Below are 24,538 nucleotides of genomic sequence, written 5' to 3'. Positions count from 1 at the left end.
TCACTAGTCAAAAGGGAAAAATTTCTTCTCGGTTTGATTGAAATGTTAATTGTATGTAAAAGGTCTGATTAAAAATTATTTTATAAATTATTATTCAAGCCAATCAAAGAGCTTGAACGGTTTTGAATAATCATTTTTTTAGATGATGCCGCTTTGTTTTGAAAAAGATTTCCCTGAGTTTATTATTGGACGCAATTTTTTGGAGTTTTGTAATTGAATTAAAATCACATTATAAATTTTTGGGAAAGAATACATACTTAGATTGCAATCGTCCTACTGACTGGCTGAATTGTATATGCAACTTATTTCCTCAATGTTCATCCAAACAATTGGTACTATTTTGATTTACGGCAAAGCTAAAAACAATAACATCTGAACATCATATCAACGAATCAATGTCTGGTCCCCATTCAAACGATTAAAATTCCTACGATCTACATTGCAGCTCCATTCCACATTCAACTAGAAAACAGATTACGATAAACGATACACGGTAACAAAAGCTACCAATTGTGGACTATGTATACAAATATCCGAAACACAAACACACCATTCGACACCAATCACATAATTTATTGGACAACTGATCAAACATTGCCGCACGCCAGACGCATAGCGCAGAGCTTAAACCAACAAGCTCCAAGTTAGCCAAGTCGAATCGAGGGTCCACCGACCGGACTCACAGATAAACCTATTGCCAATCTGGAAAATAATCATGTAATATTTAGGCAGTACCGACTACGCACAAAGCCACGAGGTGGCATACAAGAGACAGAGGATGAGATAAATAGATGTAAAAATGCTGTAAAAGTTGTAAAAATTGCGCGCCAATATATTTTTATGTTAAACAAATAAAAATTAGGCAGAATAAAATACAGAAAATCTACACAAAAAATACAATTCCAGAAATATTGATTCAGCCGTTCTTGGACTAAACTTCGCATGTGCATAAGTTTAACTGATTGTGGAGACGCATGGTACATTAAGTGGGTAGTTGTCAACTATACGTCGATTCTTTATTTTCGAATAGCTGTAGATTATTTCTCTCAATATTCATAAAATTGTTGGATTATTCGAGGTGCAATTTTATTAGCATAGGAATGTCTTCGACGATATGGAATCCAATATATTCCTCTCAATGGTGTGTTAACATGTTCAAGAGTGTTTTCTTCTCGGCTTTGAAGACAGAGCATAAATGCTTATTAGCGTTCAATGTGGTACCAACCATAGCATAAACCTTCTGTTTTGAAAGTTGGAGGAACTGATAACATGTGTTTCAATCTGTTTTGGCACACTATGTTGAGTGGGTGATCATTTTACCCGAGAGAACGAATCATATCGAGAGAGACTCGAAATACCTATTTTTCAACGAGAGCCAAACAGAGCTGTGCCATTTTGCTTGTTGCAATACGGTCAACACGCGATCGTTTGTTTTGGAGAGCATACTCGGGAGAGCATGTTTTCCCTCTTCCATTATCTCTCTTTTCTCAATTACTGCAACCTGTTGTGTTGTTATGCTGCGTATGCGTTGGCCGATCGCTGATGCCGGTGCGAGGTGAGGATTGTATTCACTGCATAGTGTTGCTCAAGCTCCTTTTCCTCGCTCATCGTGCTGCAAGTAGGGGTCTGGCACAGCGGAGCAATTGCCGTAACGCTTCGGGTTTAACTTTTACGGAACGCCCTGGCCAGTTTCGAACTTACGGTGGTTGCGCGCGCACGGGTTTTACGCTTCTGGCTCCTGCTACCTGTTACCAGAACATAAGTGTATCCATTTAGAAGGGTGTCTGCGGGACACGGATAAACGGATATTACCGGTGCTGCAGTCTAGCCATTATCGGCTCCCTAATCGACTGTTCCGACTACCGAGTGTTTGGTGTTCACTCATGTGTGGTCTGAATTTGGGAAACCGGCGACGGCAACAGACGAAACGAGAGTTAGGGTTTGCATAATTGGATTTTAAGTAGATTTTCATATTCCAAAAGTGAAGTGAGCAGTGTTGGCATTGCGATTCGACTCAATTCAAAGTTTCATCACTCCCATCGAAACATTCATATCAAAGAAGGATTCGGTTTTGTGAACAGTATTCCACGTTGGATTGACTGAGACAATAATTTTCTAGTTGTGTTTGGAAACCTGTTGATCCTGCAGGGCGTTGACGATTCAAAATGGGCGCTGGAAGTGTGTTCACGTGTTTTGTCCAGCCGCAAAATGATGCGTGATCGCATCCCAGTACCAGTGCCTGCCTACCTGACGACGACTAGAACGAAATAAACCCATTTTTTGCCAACTCGGTTGTTTTGCGAAATTTGAAAGCCTCACGGACCTCACCAGCATTAAGCATTAAAGTGAAACTCACCCAACTTGCTGAAAGTGATTGTACTGCAAAGCTCTAATCCGACCTGTGAAGACAAGTGCAATTTCGGAGTTTTACAATCCACCACCACTAACGGTTCAATCACCACGATCAGTGCTCAATTAGTTCAAACCAATACGTATTAGTAAGTGAAGCCACTGCCGTGAGTTTGTCGGAGTGTTTATTGCGGTGGTTAATTGCAGCAACCAGCGAATGCAAACCCCAACGACTTAGAAAAAAGAAATTTGACGAAATAAGTGACCGTCGAATTGCTTTGCTGCGTGCGCGCCCATCGAATTGGTATTCAATTGCGATAAGTTGTTGCGCAGGTGGTGCGGTGAATGTGTATGAAGGCGGAGAAAATCGATTAAAGAGTCCCAACAACGAAGACACCGACAACGATTTCGTCCATTAAAACTAGACAGCAGGAATTTGTATGACTTTACGACCCCCGGGACGACCACGACGACGTCGACAAAGAAAATCCTTTTCGAAGTGGAGGTGCATTTCTTGTGATACTACACCGGGGTGCTGTGTTCTGGTTTTGGAAATTTTCGAACCCGTCCCCTTCGGTGGCTGGTCAGAGTGTTGGTAAGGGAACCGAGAAGACGACCAGCGAGGAGCGTTGCAAGTGAGTCAGTGCAGCAAAAAGTATCGAAAAACCAAAAACGGAGAACGGTGGGCACCTGCTGTGCAGAACTCATTCAAGGTAGGTGTTGAGGTGTTGCGGCAACGGGTTGGGGTGGATTCGGGGAATGGGTGGTGCGGTATACTGAAGGTTGAAATAAGATTGGATTTACCTGAATTTCGGATATTGATGGGATAGGTCAGGGCGACGACAACGGGTGTGTAAATGAATTGCGAAATTCGAAAAGATCTTACTTTTATTATGGCATTTCGTTTTCATAAATTACTGATTTATGTCGGGCCAGCTGATGATCGTTAATGAGATAAATAAAGGTGTTTCGTAATGGACGTGAATCATCAAATCATGAGAATCATGAAACAATGTCTGTTTTGAATTAATTATCAATCGATTCAAAATTTAAAAAAAAAATTGTATAATTATAATTATTGCAATTTATCTGGTTTCTACCTTTTGATTGGTACTAGAGAGTTTTGGACGAAAAACAGCTTTATTTTTTATTTCTCTGATGATATAAATCGCACGACCTTTCCTCTGCCAAGCTTCCGAATTTTTATGCGTCGTGACTATCCTGGTTTCTTTATTGACAATTTATTATTTTTAATAGAAAATCTTTCTAAGCTTCCAGATATAACATTTCTAAAATATCATAAAGATTTCGTAAGTCAAATAGAGATTTCAATAACATAGAGCTCACCTGAAATTATAAAAAAAACTTCTTCCTTTCGAAATATTTCGCGGATAATTGGAAAACTAAAAAATCTTTTGACGATGCCTCTATCAAAAATATTCGGGCCTCTTAAACCATTTTTAATTCTTCATGGCAAGACCGATGAAAGGTCTTAAGATTAACCGGAATTCTTTTTGACATTGCAAGCAATGATTCAAGAGGCGGGCGAGAAAGCCCTGCAATTAGAGGTGTGTGCCGGTCCATAAATCGTCGGAGACGGCGTTTCGGCGTCACATCGGAAGTCATTTTACCCAGCGGTAGCGGCGGCGGGGCGTGAATCGATGAGGTCAATACTCCATTGCATATGATTGACAAAAATCATCGGAATCCACTCGTGACATTCTTTGGTATTCCCTCGGCGCGTTCTTCGCAATTTCTTCAGCAAATGCTTTGGATTTTTTTTAAATCCCTTTTCTGAATTTCTTCGTCAAATGATTTGAAATATCTTCTGCAATTTCTTCAAAATTTGCCTTAGAAATTGTTACTTCCTCAGAATAACAGTTGCAATTTCCTCGGGTAATTCTTTGGGATTTTCTGAACAAATTTCTTCGATAAATTCTTTTGCCGCAATTTTCTCGGTATTTTTCCAAAATTTCATTGGCAAATTATTCGGGAAATTCTTCAATATTTCCTCGCAAATTCTTCAGTGAACAGAAAAAATCTTCGGCGATTTCTTTAGATTTTTTCGGATTTTTTTCTTCTGAATTTCCTCGTTATATTTTTTGGAAATTCATCGCCAAGTACTTTTTGTCAAAATTTTCTCAGCAAATTCTTCAGAATATCATCGACAAATTCTTTTGGATTTCCACGGCATTTTTTTTAGAAGATTCTATTAAAAAAATCTCCGGAATATCCCCCACAAATTTTTCAAAATTTATTTGCAGAAATTCTTTGAAATTTTCTCGGAAATTTCTATGGAGTTTACCGGTATTTTTTTCTCAAAATTTTTTCGGTAATTTCTTTGCAATTTCCTTGCCAAATTTTTCGAGAAATTCATTAGAATTTCTTCAAAAATCCTTCGAAAATTCTTCAAAGTTTCTTCGGCTAATTTTTTCGTCAAAACTTACTCGTCAATTTCTTCGGAAAATTCTACGAAATGACCTCAGGATATTTCTCAAAAGTTCCCGAGAGATATTATTCGCAATTATTTCTATAAATTCTTCGGAAATGCGTCAGCAAACTCTCCGGAATTTCGTTGGAAATTCCCATCTCAAATTCGTAAACATTTCTAGACAAAGTCCACGAAATTTCCTCGGCAAATTCATCGACATTTTCTCGACTGTTTCTCGCAATTTCCTCAGCGAATGCATCAGGAACTCATTGGCACTTTCTTCGAAATTTCCTCAGCAAGTTATGTCGTCAAAATATTATCGGCCAATTTTTGAAAATTTCCTCAGGAAAATGGCCAATATTTCCTGGGCAGTTTCTTCAATAAAATTATCTCGATAATTTCTTCGGAAATTTCTTTAAAATTATGTGGAATTTGCTTCGTGTTGAACATGGAAAAAAATCTTCGAAATTACATTCGCAAATTCTTCAAAATTTCTAGGCAAATTTTTCAAAATTCACAAGTTTCCTGTCTAATATTTTTCGGAGAATTCTTCAGAAATTTTGCGGTGAAATATTCTTCGGAATTTCTTCCGTGGAATATTCACGCGGCATTCTTCAAAATTGAGACGGCAAATTTTTCGAGGCTCCCGTGGAATTCTTCAGATTTTCCATAGATTTTTTTAATTGTTTTCAATAGACTTGAAAAAATGTTCATCCGGCTTAAGAAATTTTAAATCAGCGGTCTGACAGATATTGAACAGCGGCGCTCCGATGCGAAATTGAGTGGCGCAACGGCCGATATTTGCAATGCTCGATCGACGTCAGCGTTCATGTTCGGATCGAACCCCAGTCGTGCCTTATTCTGCAGTTCAAACTCGAGCCCAAAAATAATTTTCAACACTACCGAGTAGAGCGACCCTTTCTATCGATATACTTGAAGTCATAAGGCACCGGGATTAGAAAAACAAAGGTTGTAGAAAAGATAGTTGAAAAGAATAGTTGCTTCGAAATCTAACGGTGTTTCCAGTTTGGATAAGGAGAAATTGATGAATTGATGAATTTGAAGCTTAGACTCTGACGTTCGAATTAAAATTAAAGAACTGAAGATAGCTGTGGGGCCCTCCTTAGCCGTGCGGTAAGACGCGCGGCTACTCGCAGTTAGTAACTGTGGAAGTGCTTAATGAACACTAAGCAGCGATGCGGCTATGTCCCAGTGTGGGGATGTAATGCCAATAAGAAGAAGAAGAAGAAGATAGCTCTTCTGAGCTTGTTGAGATAGGGATCTGACTTCCATCAGAGATTGAATCTTCTGGAGATATACTTTTAGAAATAACTAGCAGGAAATTAACGAAAAACGCCGATAAGTTGCCAACTACATGTTCCTATTAGTTCAAAGTTCTTTTGTTCTAATTTACTTCTGGAAGTTTAAAGAAATTTAAGGAAGCTTAAGGACAAAACTCCTGAAATTCAAATATGAATGTACTGGAGTTTTCAAGGGCAAACCACTCAATACGAAAGCAATACACAAGCAGCAGCATGCGTGAAATAATGAAAATATTGCGAATAAGTTTAGTTTAAGATTCTGGGAGGTTTGTCCTCAAGGTTATCCGATTTATTGATTCTGTAGCATTCGTATACACCCAAAAAACGATCTGTATATTTAAAAAATAGTTTGCATTTATTTGAAGTCTCACGAACAAATTGTCCGATTTACAAGATCTCACAAATCGATTCGTTTAGGGATTCTCAGTTTCGATGAGTTGTAAAGTGCCCAAAATGTAACGTTCTCATGAGTTCAAAAGAAAACCATCAAGCTCGAATTGAAACCAATCTAGAGTGCGACGCTGCCCTGCACTGAACGATTGATAGTTTGATTGAAGAAAAAAAAACAACCAAGGCGAGATCGGGCAGGTTCGTGTAAAACTGGACAAATACAAAAATGTAAGCTTTTCATACAGATGATGTATGGAAATAACTCATTTATTGTATTCACATCTTTTGTAAGGTTACTGCTCCTGGACTTCATCTCATAGCATACGCATACGCTGAATTCAAGAATTTTTAATATTGCTGTTCCAGAGATAACTTTTTTTTTTAGATTCAACTTATAAATTACCGCAGCTATCCCTTCATACTTTCACTGAGCAGTTTTGCATGGCATTCTACGATCACAACACCAAATATCATGATTTTGTTTCAGTGTTTTTCAAATTCTCAAGGTGGCGGTAGACCTTTGACAGCTGCGGAAGAACTTTGCGGAATCCGCGAGATGGAAAATTTTGAAAAGATTTGCAATATTTAAACACTTCCCAATTTCTGAGATATTGAACGCACTACAACCAATTATAATGCAGCAGCAGTCATAACAGTAACAGCTACTGGAACTTCCACAGCCATTGACCCCACGAGAACTTTCGCAGCCGCCAAATCGATCACAGTCAAATACTATCTGTTGTGCATTGCGACCACGTTTTTAATGGAAGCAAAGGAGGATAAGAAGTACAAAATTCTGGATGAACTAATTTGGTGAGCATTTTTCAGTTATTTACTTTTCGTTGTCTTATTGCTTCACCAACATAATATAAAATATTATAAAATTAAACTCTAAATACGTACAGGGCATTGTTCGCTACTATTGCCACGGATATTGTGGAAGTCCCAGGTATCCGGTTCACGCTTTAGTTAGCAACGGTGGATCTTCTACACCTTCTACTCCCTGAGTAGTTACTACGAATAAGGGCGTCCTTGTGAAGTTCCCTACACTTCTGAAGAAACCTTTCTAGCCTCAGAAGTGAATCCTTTTTGTAGTACTATTCTTCGTAGCAAAAAGGGATGAAATCGAAAAGTGGCCACTTCCCTGGGGGATCCAGGTCCCTGGAATGCCACGGAACCTGACCAGAACTACTTAGGTACCTCAAATTAGACTCTATTGAGCTTGTTTCGCAAAATCATGAAGTTTGAGCCATCGCAAGATGGGTTTCGGATCAAATCGAAAAGTGGCCACGTCCCGGGGGAGCCAGGTGCCCGGAATGCCGCAGTACCTGTCGAAACCCACCAGGCAACCTTGGAACAGGCACTGAACATGTCTCGTGATTTCATGAAGTGGGACACATCAAAAATTTACTTTTAAGACTTTTAGCATGGTCATTTGATTTGAGAAAAAAAAGGTACCCCACTCGACTCCGGAATTATTCCGGAACCAGGTGGCCAATGCCGATTCTCTTCTCAGGTTTGAAAACTAGAGACCTAACCGGTTCGTTTGGTAGGTGAATCGTCAAAATCGGTTGAGAATCAACGTAGTTATGATTTTTTGAAGTCATTTTTTAGTGCCTAAAAAGTATCAAGGGAGGATAAGTGTTAAGGAGCATGAGATCTGATCAAATTATTTGTAGTACTACTTGACCAACACCCCCAGCTGGGTAAGGGAAAGAGGTTGAAGCATACACACATACAACTAGAAAAAAAAAAACAAAAATGTAAGCTTTTCATACAGAATTCTTCGAAACTTCGTGTAACCTGATCCTCAATTGGACTAGTGAGACCTAGACTAAAATTATGGGCACTCTTGAACTGCTGAGCAAGTTTTTGAGCCTTTTCGCCATTTGTCAATAAAATTTCCCTCTTTAGGCGCTGGAATTGGCTTTTGAGGTTTTTTTTAAGAATTTTCGTTATTTTCCAAAAGGGTTTCGAACTGGGATCCAACTTCGAGACATTATTCTCAAAGTTGGTATTTCTTAGAATAGCGAAACGTTTTTTAATGCCATTTTGCAAATCTCGCCAAATAACTTTCAACGCGGGATCGCGAGTTCTTTGGTATTGCCTTCGCCTCACATTTTTAAGACGGCTCAGTAGTTGAAGAACGTCGTTTATAATAATGGAGTTGAATTTAATTTCACATTTAGGAAGGAATTGCAATGCCTCTGCAATGCATTATCAATATCACTTTTGGTATCGAGAGGAATATCAACATCAAAATTCCTATCGATATACGTTTTACATAAATCCCAATCAGCTCTATGATAATTAAAAATAGAGCTGATTGGATTGTTAATGGCTTCTTGTGAGATCAGATACCTCGTCAATTTTTGTTTATACTTTTTCATGTAGCTTTCAGATACCTCAACAAGAAGAAACAATTGAACTGAAGTAAGTTTTACAGAACAGGTGTAAAGAAATTCTTTTCGATCTCATGAAAAATTTCCGCACCGGATACAGAAATTGATTTTGCTCCACAGTTACATTATATATCTAACAAATCATGATCGATATTCAAAATAAGGCCAATATTGACCATCTAAGTGCAGTCGATTGATTTGAATGTGATTTGAATATGAATATATCAATCGACTCGGACTCGGACTCCTGCAATTTGTCAATTTCATTTAAACTTAAGATTATTAACGATAAGCTATTGATATTTTCAATTCTTGTCAAAGCCAATAAACATTTCATATATAATCAATTCCGTGCATTCCTAACACGGACATCAGAATGCTGTATTCACGGGCCTTCGGGTCCACCACAAAATTTTCTTTGTGTATAAAAGAAGCTGTGCCTGCCCTGTGTGAGTCATTCCAGTTTGTGTCAGCAGACCGTACTGACGTTCTTTTGCTAATGATTTGGTCCGCTCATCCAGGAAAAGTTACTGGTTTCATAATTTACATCTTTCCGGGATGGAAGCAAGCAATGGCAAATGACTGACCATAGGGGAAGGTGAGTAGACTTGATCCCTGGGGAGACTTGATCAACCCCTGTTTTTTCGAGAACTAAAGTAGTTTTGTTCTAGCGTATTTTTTAGTAGAGATCCTCTAGACAAATGACCTTTATGTGGTGAGTTATTTTTTGGATTGACAACCTTATTTATTCTGCAGGGCGGTTTGTATATTTTGACCTTCCTAAAGATTTTTTTATTGGCCAAACAAAATTTGAACAACTTTTCATAACAATGACCAAATACTTTCGTTTTTTCACAGCACAAAGCCATAAATATGCTTAATGATCTGCACTGATGAAAATGTCAACACTCCATCAAAGTTTTAGGATATTTGGATTTGAAGTTATTACCTCAATATGGGGACACTTGATCCCCCATTAGTCATCCATATAAAAATTTGGCGAAAAAATATAAATCTGTTCTCAGGCTTCTAATTTTTTGTAGATTTGACAGATTTGATGAAGGGTTGTCAGGAAAAAATATTTATTGCGTAGATATCATAAAAAGGGGATCAAGTCTCCCCAAATTTTAAAATTGCATGTGCTGTCGAATTCAATAACAAAAATCGTTCACGTATACGCACAGCAATTCGAAAATTCCGCGTATTTTGAAGTAAAAATATTAAAAAAATCTGAGAGCACCTTTCTACTTTTATCAAAGCAAGTTCTTGGAGAGGGATCAATTTCCCCCGAATATTTTAAAAGTCGATTTTTGACAGCACTCCAAAAAATCGATTGTGTATCAATAACAACAATAATTTAAGGACTGTCATACATCAGTAAAGTTAAATCCTATATTTCTTAGAGAGTCTGTGTGGAAATCGCGTATGTTTATTTATTTTTGGCTGTGATACATCGGAAATCAGAAAAGGGGATCAAGTCTACCCAGTCTCCCCTATGTTAAGTTGTGGTTTGTACTAAACAACACGTATATTAAAACAGAGCTATACTATAACAGTTCTAATTCTCTAACAAAAAAAAATCAACTACACTGATGAAAATACAAAAATGATTAAACATAATTTCTGTCATTCATTCACAGAAGGCATTGGCAATTAAATGGCATTGGCAATGGTGCTGATATCCATTTTAGATTTGAAAATTAGCCGATGTAATGTTTTAAAAAAATTCGAAAAAAATAATTTACAGAAGAACATTATTGAATACTTTGGTTTTTATTTTCTGAGATATTATATCGTTAAACTTTATTTGGACTAGGAGGTAGGTCAAATAATTTTTCGTTGACGTATTAGAAGAACCTCCTCTACTTTAGAAGGATTCAATGAGATGGAAAATGGGACAGTATCCTTAAAATAGCACCTTTTGCTCAAGTCTTAACATTTGATTATTATAATTTTTAAGCTTTAAACACTATCATCAATAAAAATATATATGCAATTCTACAAATGCAATTCTGATTATGTATTTAATCAGCAGTTTTATTTCCAAAAGTTTTGAATAAACAAATTGTTTTGAATAATTTCCAAAAGTTTTGAATAAACAAAAGTTTTGAATAAACAAACACAGCATGGAAGTTGTTGTATCCAATATAGATACCTACAATCAAATCACATAAATTCAAAAGTTAAATGTAAATACGTTACGATTATACAAGTCCTACGTCTACTTGCGGTTATGTTTACAACATTACCCAATCGCAAACTGTTTGATTATATCTATTATACTCATTTGTGTTTTTAATGATGTTCAAGTGCTTGTTTACAAATCCAAATTTGCCTAGTCATTGTCCGTTTAAAATCATGTTCATTTGGAATGAAAAAAACTGTGAAAAGGTGTATTAAAAAATGCTATGAGTATATCAATGGTTCTTCAATATATTGTATATTTCACTAGGCAAATTTTTTTTTTCGCCCTTCACATCGTAACATCGAAACGCAAGTGAGTTTCAGGGATGTGTTTATCAACATCGATTATTGCAGTTACCAAAGGATCATGTGAATCTAGAATCATGCTGAGCTACTCATCAATCATTCGCGGTGATTGAAGCACGTCAAATCTATAACCACAGAGAACAGACGTTGAAGCTGCACTCGCTATGTTGTGATAACTTTTTACTGTTCATTTTGAAATAACTTTGGAATGTCGCCGTTATCCCGTGCAGAATCAGCGCTAGCGTCATAAAAAATGCCACTGTGCGCTAGTGTCGTTATGCATGTAAGAGCATACCAGCGCCATCGGGTTGTCAAAATGAGATTGTGAGTTGCAATGTCGACATCGATGGCGTTGAGGTTCGGTGTGTTTGTTTTCACATGTTTTGGAAGAAATTTTGTTCGAGCCTTCATGTCTGTTCTCTGTGCTATAACTGTCAATATTTTTAGTTTTTGAACTATTTCCATAAGTATCGCCCAGTTAGGCCTTGTTGATTACAAAGTTTTTTTTTTCAATAATTTCTGGCGTGAATCACACCTCGAGAATCTTGTCCACGGATTTTGTTCCCTTTATCTTCGATACGGACAATCCTGTATACCAACATGGAGGCTAAAAATGTTCCGGAAAATTTTCTCAACGTGTAATACTTCTTTCGCGTGACAAAAAACGTAATTTATCTGTTATGCCTATCTACTTGGTGGTAAACAGTCGCACATATTCAAAACAACTACATGAGCGCATGCAAAAATTACCAGTCTTACTTGCACGTTAATAATATCTAGTTCCGGATATTGTTTGACAAACTGGATTATCGATCTCATGGATTTCCGACTACGAAAATAAAGTCCGTAAACAAGATTCCCGAAGTGTGAGGCTTCCTGAACATCAAAACTGCCTTTGATCGCATATCAGCAATATCTTTGCTGGATTTCCTATTCATATGCGACAAATGAACTGAACGAGAGAATCAGCGTTCGTTATTTTTGAGCCATTGATTCATTTTAACAGCAACTGTTCATTTGAGAGTCGCGGCTTAAAATTATAGAATCGTGTCGTGGCTCATTCGTTCTTTTCCACGAAACTGTTCAAATCAACGGCTCATGAGCGTTTGCCCACCTCTACATTTTTGTTTATTTTCAAATTTTGTACAAAGTTTACAACTTGAGGGTCTGATATTCCATGATGGTAAATAAAAGAATTTTCAATAGCTTTCTTTTGTACTACATAAGATTATCATTGTCCTTTCAACCAAACTTGATTCGACCACATGTATGAAGATTCTCTATTCTAAAACCTGCTACCTAAACTACCTGCTACTAAATGTTCATTCGACGAAGTGTCCTTTCGACCAAATGTCTTACGTCTCTAGTGGACTGAACAATTGTTTTCCACTAAATGTACATTCGACCAAAAGTCCATTTGACGTAATGTCCTTTCGGCCAAATGTCATTCGACTAAATGTCATTTGACGAAATGGTATAGATTCGATTCAGGAGGAATCTGTATAACTGTGATAGTCTTCAGAAAATGGTCATGCGATCCCTTCAGTAAACATATTACCAAGAAAGGGATGAGAGCGAATCTTTTTTATCATAAGGTAACACAAACTACTCGGAACAGAATCGGCTACTACGAACATCAGCACTCAAGCAACGTTGGTGGTATTGGTCGGAAAGGTATAGAACTGGATCGTTTACCGCTTCTGAACGCATTCAATCTTCGCTATAGTAAGGCTACACAAATAAAAATCGCCGACGAGATGGGTAATAATTTTATTGAAAACTGTGAAGTCCATGAAGACAAATCCAAAGCCTAGCTCTAGTCAAATTAAATCCATTATTATCCTATTACCCCTCCCTTCGCCTTATGTCGAGCAGACGCGTTCTTTTAAATAAGGCTTTATCTCCTCCTTCCACCTTTTAATGGACAGACGCTACCATTTAACCTTTCCTTTGCGTTATGCAGGACAGTCGCATCAATTTAACACGTACGTCCCCAACCCCCATTTTACGACAAAACTCAAAATTCAAAACCACACAGCTCAGCCAATTTCTAACGGATTTTCAAGCAATCTTCTGAAATCGATCACAAAATTCCTATAGTTTTAGGAACCGAAGTCAATTTTTGTCCAATGGCCATGGTTCCGGATATATTCCGGGGAGTACTGGGGTTACCTCCCTTCCGGAAAAAATGGTCACTGGCAGATCGGCTTCGAAATCCATCGTGCGACATGTCAAACTTCATGATTTTGCAAAACGAGTACACTGGAGTCCATTTCGGCGATTTTCGATCGAATTGGCCACCCTCCGGGTACTTCCAGGGCCTGGTTCCCTTGGGGAAGTGGCCAATTTTCATTTAATCTTGGAACCCATCTTGCGACATGAGCGAATGAAAATTAGCCACTTCCCCAAGGGAACCAGGCCCTGGAAGTATCCGGAGGGTGACCAATTCGATCGAAAATCACCGAAATGTACTCCAGTGTACTTGTTTTGAAAAATCATGAAGTTTGATATGTCGCAAGATGGGTTCCAAAAGCGAATGAAAATTGGCCACTTCCCCAAGGGAACCAGACCCTGGAAGTACCCGGATAGTGGTCAATTCGATCTAAAATCGCCGAAATGTACTCCAGTGTACTTGTTTTGCAAAATAATGAAGTTTGATATGTCGCAAGATGGGTTCCAAGAGCGAATGAAAATTGGCCACTTCCCCAAGGGAACCAGGCCCTGGAAGTACCCGGAGGGTGGCCAATTCGATCGAAAATCGCCGAAATATACTCCACTGTACTTGTTTTGCAAAATCATGAAGTTTGACATGTCGCACGATGGATTTCGAAGCCGATCTGCCAGTGACCATTTTTTCCGGGAGGGAAACTCCCTCCCTCCCTCCCGGGGAGGATACTCCCCGGAATATATCCTGAACCATGGCCATTGCACAAAAATTGACCTCGGTTCCGGTAGGAATTTTGTGATCGATTCCAGAAGATTGCTTGAAAATCCGTTAGAAATTGGCTGAGCTGCATGGTTTTGAATTTTGAGTTTTGTCGTAAAATGGGGGTTGGGGACGTACGTGTTAAAGAAAGCATTACCCTTCTCTTCGCCTTATACCGGGCAGACGCGTTCTTTTAAAGAAGGCATTATCAACTAATTTTGCCTTATACCGGGTAGATGCATCCATTTAAAAAAAGCGTTAGCCCTCCCTTCGCCTTATAGCGGACAGACGCGTTCTTTGATTCAAGGGAAATTTTTTTTTTAATTTTTTTTAAATGACGTCATATCTCGACGTTTCATGCATTTTCAAGTCATTTGGCATCAAAACAAAAATTCGATTTTCGACTTTTCCTTTGGTCTCCCCTTGGAAAAATTTTCATGGGTAAAAATTTCAAAACTTTGATGAATTTTAGGCACCCCTAAATCATGACCGATTGATATCAAATTTGGCATTTGGTCATATTTTGGGGTAATGAAACTTGTAAGCAATGTCGTTTTTTGAAATTCGAAAATGTCATTTTCATTTGGCACCCTAATATATACGAATGCAACAAAAAAGGTAACTTGGTTTAGAAACTTCGTTGTTAATAATTGTGGAAGTGTTGGATGAACACTAAGCTATGAGTCGGCATTGTTGTAGTTGGGGCAAGAAGCCAACAACAACAACAAGAAAAGAAGAAGCCTTTTTATACTTCGTTTATCTGAGAAAATGGAAATCTGCTGAATTCTACATCATTCTTAACATTAAAAAACCAGAATGATCCACATAGCGGTGATGGTGCCTTTCTCGTGTATTATAAAACAAGAAAATACATAACAGTAGCAAGAAAAGCACATAAGAGAGGTCAAAATTGCACTTTAGGGAGATAAATTCAGTTATTTCCATCAATTCACATTTATTTGCGTTTATTTGAATGCATTGCAGCAGTTTTTGAAAAAAATAAATTTCGATTTTGAATTTTTTTTCTAACCTTGAACCCTTGGGAAAATGGGGAAAAAATCAATGTTTTTTTTTAAACTCCAGAGCGCAATGGCCGTTTAGGCCAATTTTCAATAGCGAAAATTAGGAAGGATTCCGGGTCGGATGCAACCCGTTGGAAGTAAATCGGACAAGGCTAAGTACAAAAAGAATACATACAGACATCACCTCAATTCGTCGAGCTGAGTTGATTGGTATACAATACTATGGGTCTCCGAGTCTTCTATCAAAAGTTCGGTTTTGGAGTGATCCCACAGCCTGTACGTATACTTAGTATACGCGAAAGGCAAAAAGGTCCATCTTCTAAATGCAATATTCCGAAAAATTACATTCCGCGGAATGGTACATTTCGTCAAAAGTCATTCGGCGAAAATATACAATCCGCCAAATGTCGTACCGCAAAATGTTCAACCAGGAAAATAAATTCCGGGAAATGGTTTTCGGCGAAATGTTATACAATCTTCGAATCCTAATTGCGGTCGTATATCATATTTCGAAATCTCGTGGTTACTGATTTTTGTTCTGCATGACAAAGCAGATCAAAAAAGTACCATATAAAAAGTATTGTTTTGTTAATGTTTTGATTTTAATAAATATTTGGCAAAAATCCCCACCTTCAGAAATTATGAAACTATTAAAAGAAAAGTGAACAGAAAATATACCAAACACATAGAAAATGCCAGCTTTTAGATAGCAGCGTTATTGAATGTGGACTCCCTCGCGTTTGGAGTTTGCATGCTAATTAGTATATGGAAAAACGTATATTTTTGCATTTTCACTTCTAGAGGTTTCAGTTGATTGTAAACCAAGTGGTACATTGCGTTAAAGTATAACCCAAAGGATGCCGAAAAACTTTGCTGATGAACGTTCGTAGCTGGAACGTCCACGAAAAAAGTTTTAACACTTCGAAGATTGGTTGTTCAAACCATCAGCAAAAATCGTTTATTCTGCCTGCACTGCCGAACTACGTGGACCAATAATTTAACTGAGTGTTATCTTAAAATTATTGATCTAGGACTGGGGAGCTAATTGGAGTTATTCGGAATCATTTTTCAATGTAAAATTTCAATGTTAATTTTGCAGTTCATTGCACAAATAACTGTTTATCTGTTAAAGCAAAAACGTCTTACAGTCGGTTCTATTTTTGAAAGAGAACAGTGATAAAATACACCTTGCGCAATCCGGTTTTATCACAATAATTCGGTGTATTTATACGACTTCAAATTAGCTGACCAATGCTGTTCAGAAAACATCTCCCATTTCCAATGGTATGCGCCTTGAATTCGACTGCGAACAAGAAAAAGCAGATCTGGCTGCGCTAGTGTCTATTATATTGCGGTAGACAACCACAATCGGACTTGCTTTTCTTCTCGCTCCGTGTCCAAAGCGAGAAAGTTTCCCATCGTCCAAAACAAGACGCATAAACCTCCCCGGAGAAGAGTCCAATCTAACCTAATCTAATCTGAAAATTTCTATTTCTACATTTGATGATGCTGATGACAATGACAATAAACTAAGACGACCGACGATGCAAAGCTGACGATTCCGATGTTAATCCACCCGGCGAATAAACATACAATAGTGGCTTCAGTTCAAGTTTAAAGCCTACATTTGATGGTCGAAACAGTAGAGCCAGCGGTGGAGAGGTGGCAATAACGACGACGATGACGATGACAGTTTTAATTGCATTTTCCGTTCGTCTGAAAGATGTTGCGCCACGGATGACTTGCTGGTGGATATTTAATGTATAAAGAAATGGTAGGCATATGCATTGGAATCGGTTTAGAAACAACCAGCGAAACAGAACGGAAATCAAGATTAGAATCTAAATTTTCTTTCACAATTTTCTCCTGGAGTGCGCTGCTGGTTCGGCTTTCGGGGCGGCAACTTCAATGCGTTTGACAGCGACGAACCCCCCATATGTTTATTCCAGAATGGTCGTCCATTCGGAGACAACGACGACGGCGACAACATTCGCTGTCGGTGGGGCTTAGACTTAGAATATAATCTCAATAACTTGAGCATACTGTCAGCGAGGTACGGTCCTGGAGAAAGTGGGGCTGCGATGGCTGTCAACTGCCGTTTATTTATTGCAATCGATGCATAGACTCCGAGCTTCTCGGCCGGGTGGACGCAATTCGCTTATTTAATCCGAGCGCACGGTTGTTGTCGATCCAAATGAAGCGCAAGAAGCGCAAAACAAGATGTCAACAGTTTCCGTTATGAGCAGTGGCTCTCGACCGTTGTTGCCGGGCGTTACCCAAGAAGATGAATTTAGAGCTGTGTTTATTATTTTTTGGTCGACAAAAAATATCTTTAGTTATAAGTTTTGAAAAACGTTAGGGCATCCTCAATTGAGATGAGTTTTTGTAAAATATCACCTGTTTAATTCAATATGATTTTGCCTTTCTCGTATACTAAGTATACGGTAAAGGCTATATGATCGCTCCAAAAACAAACTTTTTATAGAAGGCCCGGAGACCCATAGTGTTATATACCAATCGACTCAGTTCGACGAATTGAGGTGATGTCTGTGTGTGTGTGTGTGTGTGTGTGTGTGTGTGTGTATGTGTGTGTGTATGTGTGTGTGTGTGTGCGCAAAACTACTCAACAAAATGTCACTCATTTTTCGGGCACTTATCCTCAACCGATTTGCTCGCAACAAGTTGCATTCGACGCAGAATCCTGTCCCATTGTTTCCTATTTGAAATTGGCCAGATCGGACTATGGGATCGAAAGTTATGGCTAAAATACAAATTCATACAAAAAAATCGCGTAAAAAATGTCACTCATTTTTCGGACACTTATCCTCAACCGATTTGCTCGCAGCAAGTTGCATTCGACGCAAAATCCTGTCCCATTGTTTCCTATTTTAAATTGGCTAGATCGGACTATGGGATCAAAAGTTATAGCCAAAATACAAATTCATACGAAAAAATCGCGTAAAAAATGTCACTCATTTTTCGGACACTTATCCTCAATCGATTTGCTCGCAACAAGTTGAATTCGACGCAGAATCCTGTCCCATTGTTTCCTATTTGAAATTGGCCAGATCGGACTATGGGATCGAAAGTTATGGCCAAAATACAAATTCATACAAAAAAATCGCGTAAAAAATGTCACTCATTTTTCGGACACTTATCTTTAACAGATTTGCTCGCAACAAGTTGCATTCGACGCAGAATCCTGTCCCATTGTTTCCTATTTTAAATTGGCCAGATCGGACTATGGGATCAAAAGATATGGCCAAAATACAAATTCATACGAAAAAATCGCGTAAAAAATGTCACTCATTTTTCGGACACTTATCCTCAACTGATTTGCTCGCAACAAGTTGCATTCGACGCAGAATCCTGTCCCATTGTTTCCTATTTGAAATTGGCCAGATCGGACTATGGGATCGAGAGTTATGGCCAAAATACAAATTCATACGAAAATATTGCGTAAGAAATGTCACTCATTTTTCAGGCACTTATTCTCAACCGATTTGCTCGCAACAAATTGCATTCGACGCAGAATCTTGTCCCATTGTTTCCTATTGGAAATTGGCCAGGTCGGACTATGGGACCGGAAGTTATGGCCATAATACTTTTTGCCTTTCTCGTATATTTTATAGAAAAGTCACAAAACAATCTCACCTATTTTTCAGACACCTAACCTTTATCGATTTACACGCAACAAGTTGCATTCGCCGCTGAATCCTGTCCCATTGTTCCCTATTGAAAATTGGATAGATCGGACAATGGGATCGGAAGTTATGGCTGAAACACCATTTTAGCCTTTTTATACGAAAAGGCTGTATGTTCGCTCCAAAACCAAACTTTTACAGAAGGCCTGGAGAGTTATATACCAATCGATTCAGCTCGACGAACTGAGATGATGTCTCTGTCTCTCCCACTTCATACGGGAGTTTGGCAGAAAGACGGTCATGAGATTTATATCATAACAAATATTGCCCTCCGCTCGCGTGATGGGAATGACATTTTCGTTTTCTTTTTGGGTAGTCGGAGCTTCAGTTCAACTAACATCCAAAAGTGATATCCTAAAAATATATGACTGGGTGAAATAAAACAGGGTTATGTACATCAAAAAGATTGGAAAAGGAAACAAAAATGTCGAAATTCTTATTAGCATATTGTAGATCAAGCTGAAAACCGAACCGATATCCCGCGAAAGCTCATGTTCTCGCAGTTCCGGATGTTGCAACTGCATCGCGAGTAGTGCGTCGGGTACCACTCGCGATGCAGTTGCGACATCCGGAAATGGGACAAAATATGATTTTCGGTTTTCAACTGGATCTACAATATCTTTGCCATAAATAATCTGATTTTCATAGAACGGACAAAGAAATTTGTCTTTTTGACTCCTAGCCACTAGCTCATCTTTTTTCAAGCACACACATTTTACGAACGTCGAGAAAGGCACCATCACCGCTAGGTGGATTAATCTGGGTTTTTTAGTAGATCCTCAGTCGTAACGTGTTGAGAACATCTGTGCGAGAGAAAAGGTGCGCTAGTATGGCGAATGCTTGCACCTTCGCATCCACATTTTCCTAGAAATCAAATCCCCGATGATTTTTCTTTGGACGAGAAAATTTATTCTCTTCATAGCATGGTGATGCTTTCATGCAAATTTAGCATAAATATTTACGCACCTTCGGCTGACATAAACCTGAGCGTTTTTAAATGCAATCATCGGGGCTTCTCTACTGTATTTCCTAATGATTTACAACTCAAGTGTGCAGGTGTGTTTGTATTAAAATGTGATCACCTAATCTACCTGCTCAAGTCAGTCATCGGCGAATGAGAGGCGCAAAGTGAAAACAAACTGCACTTCTGAGGAGAAATTTGCATTTGCAGCGCCTTCCCATCGCACAGATGCTTCGGAATCTGTATAATGCATGAAGGTGTTTGATGCAAAATGCACGACTTACTCAACTCGTAAATAATGAAAGAACATCGACTTATATGGAATTGTGGTTAATTCGATCAGTGGTATCATTCGAAAATAGTAAATATTTTATAATTTATTTGAATAATTCAGTGTATTCTTCAATGTAACATGATTAATTGCTAGCGATTTTCTAAATCAAAGTTGGAAACATACAATCTGTTTAATGCTTCAGAGATAAAAATATGTTGTGATTTTAAATGTATTTTCATGCACATATTTGGAGCATGCAAATAAACGCAAAATTCAATTGACATTACTGTTCTTTCAAATCAAAATGAATTTATGCTTGCTTGTAAAATTCAATCAAGTTTTATTGAATATCGAATGTTTATTCGGTTGTTGTGACCAGCTGCAATTTTACACATCGATGAATTTTCAAAATTATTTGCTGTGTTTTTAACTCAAATGGAAATAAATTGAAATATAAATACAAATGCTTGTATCTAAATAGAACACAAAGCGGAATCACTGTGCTCCGTGATAGATTACATGGCGAATAAATATGAAAAAGTTCATTTCACACCCTTTTCTTCTGGAATCCGTGATGACCTCAAATGCTGAAAAGCTAACTGGTTGGCTGATCGTCCCGATTCATGTGCACTCCAATCCCTCCCCCCATGAAGACAGTTGATAAGCATACAAATCAGTAAATATCAAATGAAGAAACAGCCATCATTTGCTGATTTTTATATGCATTTTAATTACGAGCGGACGAAGGAATGCAACAGAAAAGAAAATTGGAAGTTGAACCAGTGGATCTGAAATGAATTTAATTGGACAATCATTACTGACATAACTTGTCAAACTGCAATATTACGCAACAGAAATTCCGAGAATCTATACTCATCCCTAGCTCCCAGCTAACCACATGGTGTTCCAAGAAACATCGATCCAGGCTCCATAATCCCGATTCTCCGGAATTCCATCTCTGAATAGCCGCACTGATTGGATTGATCATCATCACCGATCGGGCGGCACGGCGTAGTCTCTGTCTTGGTCTGGTCGTCGTGATTCTTTCTCGCTTTTCTTTCGCGCCGATCGTTTTCACCTGTTGTTTCCAATTCCAAACACGTTGCAAGACTCGCTCCATTCCCGATACTGTCCTATTTACGGTCGATTGCACCTTCGATTTCGTTGGGGTTGAAAAGGAGAGAAAAAAAGGTAAATACTGGTGGTGGTGTTGGTTCCTTACGATCGACCGATTTATAACCTCTATACCTTTGCACCTTAATAAGAGGGTTTTGAGTCTCATTTCACTTTCATTTGGACTGAATCCGAAGGAGAAGGAAGAGACAAATTAAAGGTTTTCGATCATTAGTCTGGTTCGGATTTTGTTTGGGTTTTGTTGGTCCCAGACAGTGCAATCCAGACGTGAAAAACGCATTTAGAGTAATGTGGTTTGATGCCTTACGCCGGAATGATTTGATGTGTTTCGGCGAATGGACGACTTTTACATGACTGTTGTTTTGGTGGTGACTATCAAACTTTTCTCGAGTTATTGGAAATCAATCAATGCGTTGAAAACGTGGGCATTTCGAAGATTGTTATTTTCGATCATTATGTAGCTATCTGAATAAGACCAACTCAGCCTAAATTGTAGAATAGTGCTTTCCCATCTGATCGATCCATAGCCATGTGCTGTCAGCCACGCAATCTACGGATGGTTTGCAAATCTTGTTCCATTTGATTTTGCTCGAAGCGCGGTCTATATATAGGAAACTGTAGAAGAGTAGTTTAATCCTTTTATTGTGTTTTTTTCACAAAAAAATCATAAAATTTTCTCGAAAAATATCGATAAAGAGCAATTAAAAAATATGAAAATTTCCATAAAGAAATATACAGAAAGCAATAAAACTTAGCATTTTTCCATGGATTACCCTTTAAAAGCGTTTGTATTTTTTTATGGATGTTTTCTTATTTTTTATTGCATGATTACTAGTCGATTACTAGTCGAACAATCTCGCTCAAGGGTTTTTTATCTATCATGTTGTCAATCCTTTATTTGTTTGAACCGTCGCCCTCTAGATCGAATTCAGTTCGAGTTCGATGGCTTTCTTCAGAACTCATGAAAACGTTGCAATTTGACAATCTTTCTACTTTCTGGGTTAAATGTTTCGTCTTTTTATTTATATAAACACAGCTGACCTCTGGACGAATCGATTAGTGAGAAAATCTTATATAGTGAATATGGTTCGATGTACCATTTTCTTTATAACTTATAAACGCAACGGTCGATCGTTTTAAAATTCTTAAAAATTAAAAAAATTAAATTAAATTAAAAATAGGGATCAACTAGCCTTTTCCCCCTGTCGAATGAAACTTGATGCTAGGAAATCAGTTAAGGATTACTATATGAAAAGTTGTCTAATGTTTTTCTTAGCTTTTGTGCACACACATACACACACATACACACATACATACACACGGACAGACAGACATTTGTTCAGCCCGTCGAGCTGAGTCGAATGGTATATAACACTATGGGTCTCCGAAGCTTCTATAAAAAGCTCGTTTTCAGAGTGAAATGATAGCCTTTCGGTACAACTTTGTTGTACGAGAAAGGCAAAAAAGATATTTTTTTGTGGAAAATTTTGTAATTGTTAATTCACTAATATTGATTTACTTATGGAATTTTGTATTTTTTTCCGTGGAACTTCTTTTATAATTGTATTTTTGGCTTTGAAACCCGTTGTTTTTTTCTTGTTTATGCAATTATTGGAAATTTTTTATTTATCTATTGCTCATACCCTGATTTCTTTATTGGCAATTTCTTAATTTTTTTTATGGAAAATAATATTTCTTCATGGAAATTTTATTTTGCTGCCTCACTCTAGTAGGTACGTCACGTGTCATTTGAGATGATATCTTTTGAATGACACTTTAGCTCTTACGCCGGTTTAGGTGATGAACTTTTTTTTTATTCCTTTCTTCATTTGGTAGGCACTCCGTGTTTTTTTTTTGTTCGGGATGAACCACTGCGTCCATTTCATTGAACTTTTGTAGTATACCCGTGTCATTTGTTTAGTGCATGTCTTTCTGCTCCATTTCTATTGAGAAGAAATGAAGTAGTCATTTTTTATTCATATATTTCTCCAGCTTAATGTAAGGCGTCTTTAGATTAAGGTACCGCTATGTATACCCTTCGAAAAATGGCTTTTACCAACTGTCAAAGGCGCGCCCCTCAATCAGTTTCGGCTCAACAATAAGTGGGATAATACTGATTTTGACCATGCATTGGTACTGAAGTTCAAACATATTTTTGCTTCTTCTTATGAGTTCCGAATTCGTTTTTGAACAGAGATCTGATTTCATTGCGTTTGGCATTTCCGAATCTCACTTTTTCACAGACCTCTAACACTATCCAACAAAATTGAACTTTTTTTTCGCTCCCTTCAACCATTTTTAATGTACTCAATAGATTTTTTACGCTGAATTCAGGTACGTATTCAGATTTTCTGTAACACGTCCAGTTTTTGTGAAAAACGCATTTTAATTCACGAAAGTACGTATTTTCATAGAAATTTGGTTTCTCTTTCCTGCAAAGCTGAATTTCGGCTCCTCACTTTTAGAATAAAGTTTAAATTTAGTAGAATGGGCATTGTAGAATGCATGTGGGTTGCTGGATTTCATTTGGCACGTTCATTTGTTGTGAAAAACGGAATTTCATTCACAAAAGTACGTTTTTTTTTATAGAAATTTGGTTTCTCTCCTCTGCAAAGCTGAATTTCGGCTCCTCACTTTCAGAATAAAGTTTGAATTTTGTAGAATGGGCATTGTAGAATGCATGTGGGTTGTTGGATTTCATTTGGCACGTTCATTTGTTGTGAAAAACGGAATTTCATTCACAAAAGTACGTATTTTCATAGAAATTTGTTTTCTCTCCTCTACAAAGCTAAATTTCGGCTCCCATTCGGTTGCCATTTATCCGGGTAACGTTAGAGGAATGCCTCCGAGAAGAACAAGTTGTCAGTCGTCATCAGGCAGCCGTAACGGTAAGGCGAGTACCCCAAACGCCACCGTATGGGCTGCGGATCCGGCGACTGACGAGAGTTTGGTGAAGGGGCTGGGAATCGAACCCATGATCATCCGCTTATAAGGCGAACGTGTAGCCAACTACGCTACGGGATCCATTCCATTCAAGGCCATCAAAGAATGTCAAAAATTGGAGTTCAGGCCTAATGTCCAATGCGGTTATAGGCAGTGGAGCTCATAACGCGTAACGAAAGATCTATTTGCT

General features: G+C 38.0%; 1 protein-coding gene across 1 annotated transcript in view; it reads left to right on the top strand.

The window, feature by feature from the left end:
• The first annotated feature begins 1,618 nt into the window (after window positions 1-1,618).
• Window positions 1,619-24,538, top strand: part of LOC134225891 (patched domain-containing protein 3) — a 308,883-nt gene continuing 285,963 nt past the window's right edge. Inside the window, exon 1 of the mRNA XM_062706320.1 lies at window positions 1,619-3,062. The gene's annotated coding sequence lies outside the window, so the exon portion shown is untranslated. The remainder of the gene's footprint in view (window positions 3,063-24,538) is intronic.

Source organism: Armigeres subalbatus, chromosome 3 (genome assembly GCF_024139115.2).
Source record: "Armigeres subalbatus isolate Guangzhou_Male chromosome 3, GZ_Asu_2, whole genome shotgun sequence".
NCBI classification, from domain to species: Eukaryota; Metazoa; Arthropoda; class Insecta; order Diptera; family Culicidae; genus Armigeres; species Armigeres subalbatus.
This window is presented reverse-complemented; position numbering and strand designations above follow the sequence as displayed.